The sequence below is a fragment of the Acomys russatus genome, chromosome 6 (assembly GCF_903995435.1).
Source record: "Acomys russatus chromosome 6, mAcoRus1.1, whole genome shotgun sequence".
NCBI lineage: Eukaryota > Metazoa > Chordata > Mammalia > Rodentia > Muridae > Acomys > Acomys russatus.
In genome coordinates, this window is record NC_067142.1 from 28,822,211 (window position 1) to 28,834,652 (window position 12,442).

A 12,442-nucleotide genomic window follows, 5' to 3' on the forward strand; every position below is an offset into this window, starting at 1 on the left:
CTTTGATGGCCCACTCAAGAAAGATTTCAAAGCCAAGCTTTGTCATCAGAGTGTATGAGCATGGGATGGGGCCAGAGGATGCCACATTGGTTCTGGGAAGCTTGAAGCCTGGAAAGTCCTGGTGTAACACTTCAGGAAAGCAGAAATGGTTTTCTCTGGCTGTTGTTTCTCAAGTTACTTAAATCAAACCCATTCGCTATTGATCTGTACATATATATCGAGATTACAATAAATGTAATGGACCCATTTCTCCTTGGCATTTTTTTTTACCACTTGGGGGTAACAAATCATGTGGTCTTGGATTTGGGGAGATACTGTGAGAACTGGAAGGCAGCTGATGTATTTTTAAGACAATGATCTAGAAAAGAGAGGCATACCCCTGAATGTGAGCACAGAGCTAGCCAGGATACTCTCAGAACCTGTCCCACAGCAAGATGCTCACCAAAATATTCACATTTCCACTTGCAACGGCACTTACATCCTTTTGATTTGTTTGTCCCCCTGTGGTAGATCCTAGCTACTCTGTCTCTTTAATCTTGTTTGTACTATGACATCAAGCTTTAATTTTACCATTATTATTTTTGCTTCTTTTTAGACACCCATGGTGTACCAGGCACTGGATAAAATAAGAGGGATATATTCCCTGCTGCCTCTGGCCTCACACTTTTAAAGAGCTAAAACAAGCAAAATACCCCTAATTGGCAATAGGTAGTCTGTACTCCCCCTCCCCTTCCCCTGTTCCTTCTCGCCTTTTGAAGCAACCTCAGCTCTCTGAACAAGCTTAAGAAGTTCTCTGGATCAAAGCTGTCAGAAACCAGGAGGGTTTGGAACAAGTGTCAGAGTAGGCAAAGGACCTTCAGAGCTCAAGCTCTGTTCCTCCTTGCCTGCCTGTCTGCCTGCAAGCTGTCTGGGCAGCATTCCTGCCTCCCTCACCTGGGCAGCATTCCTGCCTCCCTCACCTGGGCAGGCTTGGCCTCTCCAGTTCCCAGCAGCTTCTGACATCCCCACCTAGGAGGCGAACTTCCCACACTGCACTTCCTGCACACTTGCTCTTGGACCAAGGATCCTGTGAACCAAAAACCCCAGAGCAAAGGCTTTCCCCCAGGTATCTGATTGACTTGTTGTGACAGCCTCTGGGAGTCTCAGAACAGGGCTATGCCTTAGTACCCCAATGGTTCCCAGGAGGCAACCGGTTGGGATCTGTCTTTTTCTGTTGTCTCTGGGAGGAACTCCAAGGCTTGGGGAAGCTCTGTAAGTGCCTGCAGACAAGTGTGCCAAGAGCAACCCCACCCCTTTTCCTCTGTTTACCCCATCTTTCCTTGGACTTCTCCCTGTGCCTATCCCAAGGCTCAGAGTGGTTCCTGCCTGCGCTCTGTAGGTTAGGCACCAGATGCTCAACCCAGCTGGGGAGTCTCCCTCATCTAGCCAGCACCTGCCTTCCAGAAGCTTTAGAGTTGGGAAAACAGTTGCTTTGAGGGGAGCTGGTTGCGGAGCCCTGGGGTCTGAAGGGTGCACTAACCCAGAGAAAGGGAGGAGGGCAGGGAGGAGAGATGAGGGAGGAGGGGAAGGAATGAGGGAGGGGCACCGGGAGCAGCTGCTGCGGGAGGGTAGGCGCAAGGTGGCTCCCCGAGGCCGGGCGCCCCGCGGCTCCGGGGGACGCACCAGGCAGCCAATGGATGCGCAGAGGTGTACAGCAGATGGCGTCCGACTGCGCCGTTCCTTCCTCCTCCTCGTCGTGCTCCTCTTCCTCCTGCTCCAGTGCTGAGCAGCCAGAGTCGCCGCCGGGTTGCCAGACGCTGGAATGGGTGGTCTCCCGACACACACATTCATCTTCACTGGGGAAGCTCTGGGCTCAGCGGCTCCCAGAGGCTGCAGCTGCGGCTCGGCTCGGGCGAGGCTGGTGAGTGAGACCGCGCAGTGCTCAAAGCTGGCGGGGACTGATGCCACCGGTTTTCTTGGCTGGCCGGCCGGGATGGAGGAGATAGCTGCCCCGACACAGACTTTCCTAGCCAGGCATCCTCCCTCGTCCCTTCTCCCAGCTAGTAGCGGGAACTTGGAACCGGAGCCTTTGGCTCTGGGCTGCCAGGAGGATTGGCTGCCCGGATGCAGTATGCCTGGACCCTCTAAGCCTGGGGCAGGCGGGAACACCTCATGCGACTTGGGTATAGGTCTCAGGCATTTGAACTGAGAAAGCATGGGGCCCCGGCTTGCTTTGTGGGGAACCTATGAAGGGAGGCTGGCGGTTCCCCATCCTGTGCGGAGGAACCTTGGAGCTTTCGGATCCCAGCGCGGCGAGTTCTGTTGGGTTTTCAAACTGGTTTAAGGAAGGGTCCCCTTTGGTTGCACAGACTGCTAAATCTGCGCGTGGGTGGGTGCCCAGGGACCCGAGGGGATACCTGAGCAAGCCAAGAAGTTTTGCGGTGTCCTCTGATTTATCCCTGCAGTGACAGAAGGCCACAGCAACAGTTTACATGTCCATGGTCTCCGAGGGGGCTAGGGGCGTCCTAGGGGAGAGGGGAGCCCACTGGTCCTATGTGATGCCACACTGCTTATTGAGGGAGAAAAACGGGTCCGGCATGTGAGAGTGGGAGACAAGGAGGAGGAGAAGCATGCTTTCTCCCACCGCTCCCACCTTGCATCTTGCTTGCTCTATACACTATTAAAGTTATTTGAACAGGGAAATGAAACCTCAGCTCTCTGGCGTCCCCATACATTGAGTCTTGAAGTTGGAAAGATTGGTGTGTGTGTGTGCGTGCGCGTGAGTGTGTGTGTGTGTGTGTGTGTGTGTGTGTGTGTGTGTGTGTGTCTAGTAGGAATAAAGGCAGTAAGCCTTCTCTGGCACGCAAACACACACACACACACACACATACACACACACACACACACACACACATAAAGCACACACTTTTATAGAGGCAGCCATGCCATCTAAGGGTACTTTTTGCTTTTGAAATTCTTAAAGAGTGAGCATCCTTTAAGAGCCATGTGATTTAGTTCTGTTCAGGAAGTGGAGTCCAATGATATTAGGACACTAGCATTCTCCGTAGGAAGCACCAGGGTCCCTGGTGCTCTTTTCGCTGCTGGGGTGGTCTGTTGGTAATTGGTTGCTTCCCTCCTTCAAGTGCATCTGTGCACTTGTACGTGGTGGTCTAGCAGAAAGCCCCTACCTGGTGTTTTCTCAACATACCTGTGAGTGTTTATTATCAGAGGGGTCATTCATGCAGGCAAGGATCACACCAAACAACCTGTGGTGCGTGTGTGTGTGTGTGTGTGTGTATGTGTGTATGTATGTGTGTGTGTATTTTGTGTACCTGGAGTTTCCTCTTGCCAGACTATCTTTGGATGCCAGAGAGATCTTTTTATCCCCTGTGGCATTTCAGAAAGCAATCTGGGGTTATCGAGTAACTGGGAGAAGAGTCTACAGGGAAGAGCCTCACCCCACTCCCACCCCACCCTCACCCAACACACTTGCTAATACTCAGTTAAGGCTTTCTGAGAACTATTTAAGGATGCCTCTAAGAACAACAACAGAAAGTTCTGTTCCATCCTGTGTGCATGCTCTGGTCTTTGTGGGTTAAAGGTTATAGAAAGTTCCTGTCGATGATGCTCTCCTGTCTTTAAACCTCAGTGCCGTTACTAACAAGAGCTTCCTTTGAAAATGTCATATGACAAGTTCCCTGTTGTCTCGGGTGGTGGTGGTGGTGGTGGTGATGGTTGTGGTGTGGTTGAACAGCAGGGGGGAGTGGAATCCTCCAGCCTGGCTTCCGCTTTCCCTGGCCATTGTGTACTTTGTACCTACTTGCTGGAAGCTGTGGACTGGAAACTCCAAATGTAAGTGAAAAAAATTATCTTGGTTTATGGCAACTTACACATACGCTTCTAAAGGACTGTGGGGATCACATCATTTTAGAGGCTATGGGCAAGTCTTGCATGCTCTCACAGACAAGCCCAGAAGAACGGAATACCTGCTGCCCTTTCGGGCTTCTGAGGATTTCTCAAGGGCTTGAAGATGTGATTTCCTGGGGAGTGGACCTCATAGGTCTATTTTGAGGTTGAAACATAAGGGGCTTACTTAATATTTACTTCAATATTTAAAAAGGTACTTGAAAAAATTATCTTTGCAATACTTCTTAATCTTCATTCTTTTTTTTTTTTTTTTTTTTTTTTTTTAGCCTAAGTTGTTTCTTGTTAAAAACTTGAAAGGCTAGACAGGCAGGACATAATTACCGATCATAAAAACCATGTAAACACAGAGTGTTGTTTTGAGGATTGCCATTAATGAGTTGGTGCCTAGATGTGCGATTCTGCTGTCTGCTGAGCTTGCCTTTCAAGAGTTAGGACAGGGGATGGAAGGAAAAGAAGTCTGCCAAGATGTTCTTCTGCGGAAAGACCGTTGAGAACTTCATCTACTTGCCACCAGCCTTATTTCTGGAGGAACAATCTTTTTTTTTTTTATTATATCTGTAAGAGTGAAGTTTGCCTTTAAGTCATTGGCTAAACAGACAGAATGAAAAGCTAGCATGGCAGCTAATGGAAGAGGAGTGTCTGAGCAATTTTCCATCTGTCAACCCATTTTAATTGTACTTCAGAAGTCGGAGGAGCTGGCATAATACAATTCTTTTATAGGGAAAAAAAAAACAAAAACCAACAGCCTTGCCCAAACTGCAATTTTGATGTTCTGTACACCGTTGTAAAGATTAGGAGGCATTAGCACAATAACTTTGATTGGACAGCTTGAATAGAATGATGGAGAAGAGCTGACTGGTCCTATTCAGTCAACAGTCAAAATGACAAATGATACGATGTATTAAGTGAATGATTAAGATAAACAGATTAAAGATTTCTAAGTAGTGACAACTATATCAGTTGATGGGGGTGGGGTGGGGAGAATAGCTCCATTAACAACCAAGATTCAGAGGCTTTAGATGAAGCATAAAAGGCTCAAGCCGTGAACATCAGAAGGGCATCTCACTTTGCTAAACCATTGGCCCAGGCATCATCAGTTTCTGGAGTTCCAAGCATGAATTTAACGTACATTGTGCCTTCCTTATGTTTTCACAAGGAACTATTTCCCAGCATATAACTTTAAAAGACACTCGGCCATAATCACTTTAGCACCAGGCAGCTCCCTAACTATACCATGAGTCCTTAATTTAGAGTTGTTAGCAGGTTTAATATCTAAGTGATAATTAACACATCAAACCTGTGAAAAGTGGGAGGACTTTTAGGTCTGATTTAATTCTACAAGTTTACTATTGTGAGTCTGATTGGAATCTGTGGCTTATCACACTTCAAATCACTGGCACCCTTGCTCCAAGTTAAACATTTCTTTGTTTAATCTTTAAGTTTTCTCCTTTAGAACGTCTCCATTAATTGAGATTATTTTGTTGGTTTTTTTTTTTCCCTCCATAAGAAAACAGCTATGGCTAGCAATATGGTCAGTTGTTCACAATAATCCACCCTCCATTTCTCTTTATTTTATTTTTTTATTCTTTGACAATTTCACATAGGTATACACTGAGTTTTTACCTACTATTAAGCTTACTAGTCCTTCTTGCTCTCCTAAGATCTTTCTTCATTCTGCCAAAGCCACTCTACTTTGCTCTCTTTGCTTTGACCCATTGTGTTGAATTGGGTTGCATTCCTGAGCAGAGTTGTTTACTAGAAAGTGGGGAAATGTATCGATGGCTATATCACCAAAGAAAGTGACACCCTGTCTCTCAACATCCAATTATTGCCCATAGTCTCTCAGTGATGAGTCGGACTTATGAGTCGCTCTCCTGTCAGTGATGGGATAACGATGGGTGCAGTCACAGGTGTGTGTTGTGCTGGTAGCCCCAGCTGCAGTGAGTCCTCCAGTACAATGGCCATATCCTGTCTAGGAGATACTTTCACAGAACTCTGCCTGAACCTCTAACTTTTACATTCTTTGAGCCTTTTCTTCTGTGAAGTTCCCATTCCTTGACCCTTGGAAGAGTTGATATAAATGTCAAATTTCCAGCTGCTGGTTTAAAATGGGCACAGAGTAGCTACTAGATCAAGTATTCCATCAGAAGAAGCAAGCAGAAGATTAGTGAAATTGAGTTACTTCCTATCCTTTGGTGAAATATTAGAATGCTAGCGGTGCTGTGGAGCAGACTTGACCATTGGCAAACGCTTGAGGCTGCTGAGAAACGTGGAGAGTCGAACTCACAACTCAGCTTGTCAAGTGAGCAGTCAAGTCACCTGGTTGGCGCCTGTAAGGGCAAGTGTGTTTCAGTATGTGACTGAGCTGTAGAGCTGGATAAAATACAGTGCATTCATCTTGAAGCATCTAAAAAACTATATGAGCTTTTGATAGTTCAGTGTTTGCAATTAAGGAATTCTAAAGCAGTAACTCCTGGCTGTAAGATGCACATCTGGAAGATTTTTTTTTCTTTAGTAAGTTAAAAATGGTCCTCATATGGGAAACCTATAACTTTGACCTAGAGCAGGGAATCCATGAACGCACGGCAGTGGTAGTGTTGTTTCCTGTATACAACAAAAAAAAGCTATCAGCACCAAAGGAGAAGACATTTTGCAGGGAGGACTACAATGCTTGCCTTTGATTTTGCCTCTCTAGGCATATTTTAATTGCGAGCCCTTTGTAATTAAATATGCGGCAGTTAAAAACAGAATCCCAAGTAAGGAACACACAACTGACTCCTCAATGCCTTGACTGGGAAGAAAAAGCTCTTTGCTGGTTTCCTCTTGCCTGCATGAAGGCTGGCTCCAGATTGGAGCCTTGTGTGATGCTCCTGAGCAGCCCATGGCTTTTGGGAGAGTCACTCCAAGCTTCATGGCAGTCAGGCACGGTTGCCTTGGTCGTAGTCTGTAGTTTTGTAGTGATGCATATTTTAATTTTGGGGTTTTTGAGATGGTATTTTTAAAAAAGCATACCACATTGTAGGCATAAGTGAAGTGTTTTAATTATAGTGAGGCCAAAGCTTGCAGTAATGTCTTTCTGAGTTTGCATCTGGATGCTCCCTATTGATTTTTGTGCTTTTGTGCTTACGTGAGGCAGTTTTTTTCCCCAGGGGGGGTGGAGGTGGGGAGGGTGTGATCTGGCCATTGTGGTTGATACAACTTTACAGGATATAAAAACATCAAAGTATTTCTTTACTCATAGGTACATGGGTCCAGCGCAGGTCTCTTGGGGACTCTACTACCCTGGTGTCCGGTAGGTGGCTCCCCTAACTTTCCTTAGATGGCATTGATTCAGCTACTGGAAACATCACTCCCTGTGGGCTATTGTATTGTTCAGTTGGTGTGCACCCAAGGACTAGCAGTTGCAATATTTTAATATTATCTCTGGATGTTTTCAGTCATGACAAGAATGAGTGCAGCCATTGGCACCGTGTGTAGTTGACTTGAAAAATCTGCTTGACTTTATCCTGTAGTGCTTCACTGTAACATTTATATCTATTTAAACTTGTGAGTGCTGATTGCCTCCAGGTATCAAGACCCCTTTTGGCTGAGTTATCAATTCATATACACCCACCGCACTTTCAGCTTGAGCTGGTTCTCTAAAGAAACATAAGCGTGCTTACACAAAAAGCATACAATAAGAATGCTTGTTGTAGGGTCAGAGCCAAATTTCTAACCAAGGTCACCCAGTGCGGGGACAGATCAGCCCCCAGCAGCTGTTCAGACCCTTCATCTAAATCATGCGTGCAGGAAGAATTTGATAGGATTTTTTTTCAAGGAAAAAGTAGTTATTTTCCCTGCCTCTTTCATTTCTAGTCTTTAGAATTAAACTCTGCTTATTTCAAACTGACTTCCATTTATTTTGAAGCTTTGGTTTACACAAATTATCACATTATTTAAACTGTAATGTCTCCTGACCAACCACAGAGAGGCAAGATGTTGATGACCTCAAAGACTCTGAGGAAAACTCTTTAATATTTTTCTTTGCGATTTCTTTTTATCCTTTTTTAAACATTGATTTATCTAGGGTATGTGTGTGTGAGAGAGGGGGGGGGGGAGAGAGAGAGAGAGAGAGAGATCTTGCCTATGTGGAGGTCAGAGAGTGCAGTCTATAGGAGTCAGAGTCCGTTTTCACCCTTCTCCGTGTAAACTCTGGGGCTTGAACTCAGGGCTTCAAACTTGGTGGCAATCACCTTTTCCTGCTAAGCCATTGTGGATTTCTTGTGACTAAACTTATTGTGGTCCCTGAAATGTAGAAAGGCTACTTAGGTAGAAGTTTAACATTCTCGATCCTATACCAATTTGCACTTGTGCCAGTCATTAACTTCCTGTCACCTGCCCTTTTCTAGCAAACGTGTCTCTTTCAGGACACCCACAAGACTCACACTTACCCATCGATGCCGCAGACACTTTTTCTCTCCACCTCCTCTCTCAGCAGTTATCCAAATTCTACCAGTGAATTAAAACCCAGTTTTAATCATGTTTCCACTGAGATTTCTCTCATCTGGGCAGTTCATAAAGTTCTTTTTTCCTCCCCAAACAACTCAGAGGGTAAAATCGAATTTTATTGTTTGATTGAATCTGCTTTTTCATTAGCATCTATTGGTAGAGTTCTGGTGGCAAGGGCAAGGGCTTTGACTGGGAAAGGGCAGCTGTCCCTAATGAGAATACTGGAAAGTGCTACAGAGGAGAAAGAGACAGGGGACTGGGTGACAATAGTCATTTGAGGACACATTGGGAGAGGCCTAGCGATGCACAGATGGACACGGGCAGGGGCTGCCAATTGTCGGTGATCTGCGACTCTGACGTGCTCCTCATCAGGCTGAGTGCAGGCTGTGTCTAAGCCCATTAACTGCCATTTCAAAGCAGGAAGCATTTCAGTCTCATTTTTCATATCAGGGTGCTGGGACTGAGGGAACCTTGGCACAAACAAACAAACAAACAAACCCAAACAAAAACCATCTGTTAACCAAAGATAGGGCAGTGGCCCTAAAGACTTAAGAAAAACAAACAAACAAAACAACAACAAAACAACCCCCCACCCCATCCCCCAAAAAAAAAAAAAAAGAAAAAAAAGAAAAGAAAAAAAACAAAACAAAACTAAAACAAACCAAAACCAAAACAGTTCTGTTCAAGTCAACTTTAATGAACCAGTTAGTTTATTAGGGTTACTTCCAAAAGGCTGGATGTCTTAAAAATAGCTACATCACTGAAGGCCCACTCTGTTGTGAGTGATAGCACACACAAGCTGCATACCCAGAGTTCCTCAAATGACACTAAGGCATTTGGCAGGTAGAGTCTTCTCCCCCCCAGCAATTATTTGGTATGTAGACTTAGGAAGGGGACTTGGGAGTTTTAGTTGACTTTCTGAGCCTTGAAAACTTTCGTTACTTCTTGAATCTTTAAGAACCAGGGGAATGGTGCTGGGGGTGAGCGTGGGGTGAGGGGGTGGAGGATGGTTTCAGTTCACTGGAGATGACTACTTAAAAGATACCTTGTCTGAGGCCTAGGGAATTGCAAAAAGCCGAGTCAAGACTTCATTTCATTTCAGTTGGCTTCCTGAGGAACTATAATACCAGTTTCAGGAAACCCAGACCTGGAAGAGATCCTCCACATTCATGTTTCTTTTCATTAGTGACTTATTAAGACAGAACTGTTCGACCAGCTGTGTGGAGCAGAGAAGGAAAGGGAATGGAACATCTTCAGATGGGAATAGGAGTGGATGGCAGTGACCTTGGTCATTCCTGGGATGGGGTTGAGAGAGCTGGGCAGGTGATGTTCCTTTTCACTGTTTCTGCATCGGATGTTCCCTTGATCATCTCCTTGGCCCTAGGAGGTGACTTCTCTGAGAAGATAGGCCCTGTTCCTGAGTGAGGCAGATGTGAGAAATCATATTTTTCATTAAAATATTTTATGTTATTATTTATTTGTCTGGAAGAATGGATGACTGCCTGCCCATGCACGCAGGTCTCCGCAGAGGTCAAAAGGAGGAGACATCAGCTGCCCTGGAACTGGAGTTACAGTCTACTGTGAGCCACTGCAAGTAAGGGCTGGGAATCGAACCTTGATCTTCTCGAAGCACTCTTTATCTTCTGGGCCATCTCTATAGCCCCTGAGTCATATTTTTAAAATATTTTTATTGGGCTTTCAAGATGGCTCCATAGGTAAATGTGCTTTCTGGAAAAGCCTGGTAAACTGAGTTTGATTTCCTGAACCCACAATGAACTGCAAGAATTGATTTGGAAAAGTCATCCTCTGACCTTCACACACATGCTGTGCATAGCACATGTATACCTACAGTCATACACACACACACACACTCACACACACACACACACATACACACACACACACACACAGAGAGAGAGAGAGAGAGAGAGAGAGAGAGAGAGAGAGAGAGAGAGAGAGAGAGAGAGAAACAAAAATAAAATTGTTTAAAATAAAAAAATATTTTTATTGAAAGGATATTACCAGGTCAGTAGGGTTTGTTGTTGTTGTTTGTTTGTTTGTTTTAACATGGAGTTCTGTGGGATTGCATAATAAACCCATGTCCCATACTGATGTCTCTTAACATTTTGCACAGAAATATAGCATTTGGAATATGACCAGTTTCCCTCTTTGCTTCTGACAGAATCATATATAAAGAAGTGCAAAAGAGTTGGAGTTGCAAAGAGATTTTTACTCATTCCAGGAGTGAACATTTTCATATTCAGAGCTGTCTGAAAATGTGATAGGTTGTCTCAGGGAAATGCGAGTTCCCCATCTTTGTGGCTGCTCACGCAGAGGATAAACAACTATATTACAGGGGATTATGCAGAGAGGGTGCATGGAACGGCAGTGTTCCTTGCGCACACCGCGTTTCCGGTGCTGCTGTACACATATTAGTTTATGAAATCCTCTTTAGAACCTGCTGAGGGGCCGGAAAGAAGGCTTCATTGCTCAAGTTCTTGTCTCACAGAATGAAAACCTGAGCTCACTTCCCCAGAATCCAGCTGAAAGCACTGGGCGTGGTGATTTGTGCTGATCTCAGTCCCCAGCCCTTCCATGCGGTGGCTCACAATAGACCACAACTCCAGCTCCAGGGCAGCCCATGCCTCCTTTCCGCCTCTGCAGAGACCTGCATTCATGTTCAGGCAGACACGCAAACATCTACCCAAGTAAATAATAAAATAAATATTTTAAAATATGAAAACCACCATCTGACCAGCGGTGGGGGAGGAGGGTCCTCCTGTCAGAGGTGTAGAGGAGAATAGGGCAGAAGAAGGAGGAAGGGTGGGAATGGGAAAATACAAGTGAAGGGATAACAATCGGGTCGTGGAATGAGTAAATTATAACAAAGAAATAAACAAATAAGTAAATAAATAAAAATGAAGCCCATACTATGATGTCTTGCGTATGCTTAACTCAGAGACAGCCTCTGTTTCCACCAGGTTGTATTGTTTTATAAAATTATCTGTATTATCTATAGGCCTGGCAAGCGATCAAGCAAGACACAGACACTTGTTATATTTTAAAATAGCCTTACTTAACCTTGGGCAGAGCAGATATCAATCCTTTAAACTACCTCCCATAGTGGGGCAGGCATGGGATCCCTGCCTCAATCCCAAGCCATCTGCTTCTAATAACTTCTATCAAGCTACCTCCCATCTATAATCCCATATACTTGCTCATGTTCTTCATCTGGGCTGGATTTTCCATCCACGCTGGCCATGTGCTTCTCCTCCATCTAACCCATGACAGCCTTCCTCTCTTCACTTCAGGTCTCTCCCTTTCTCCTCTTGACAGTCCTTCTTCTTCCCAGAATTCCTTCCTCTCTAAGCCCCACCTATCTCCTGCCCTGCCCAGGTGGGATGGCTTTTTATTAAACAAAAGGTGGGTCAGACAGCAAGCAGTAATTAGCATCAAAATACATCAGATTATCCCAACAAGGTTGGGCAATGGACACAGGAAGGTCACTGATGTTGAGTCAGTGAGTTCTAGGTCAGCGAGAGACCCTGCCTAAATAAAAAAAAAAATGAGACAAGGTTTTACTGTGTGACCTTACCTGGGTTGGCACTTACTATATATACTAGGTTGATCTTGAACTCACAGAAACCTTCCTGGTTCTGCTTTCCAAGCACTAGGATTAACATGTTCATCACCACATCCAGATCTTTCTGTTACTATCATCATCACCACCACCACCATCACCATCATCATCATCACCCCCGCCATCACCATCACCATCATCACCATCACCACCACCACCATCATCATCAACATCATTGTTGTTGTTGTTGTCCTTGTCATCATCATCGTTATTTTGTAGCTATAGTGATAGTAAATGAATCGACATAGCTCAGGATCTATCCCTACAGTCTGGCTCTAGAACAATGCTATCACCAGAAATAGATGGTGAGACATGAGTAAAAAGCACATGTTCACTCTTACATCTCCTAGGAGTCATATTAAAAAAGAAAGAAAAATTAATTTTAATATCCATAAAATATTAAATCTG

At 44.9% G+C, this 12,442-nt stretch overlaps 1 protein-coding gene across 1 annotated transcript in view; it reads left to right on the forward strand.

Moving 5' to 3' along the window:
* The first annotated feature begins 1,619 nt into the window (after window positions 1–1,619).
* Window positions 1,620–12,442, forward strand: part of Thsd7b (thrombospondin type 1 domain containing 7B) — an 839,983-nt gene continuing 829,160 nt past the window's right edge. Inside the window, exon 1 of the mRNA XM_051147323.1 lies at window positions 1,620–1,900. The gene's annotated coding sequence lies outside the window, so the exon portion shown is untranslated. The remainder of the gene's footprint in view (window positions 1,901–12,442) is intronic.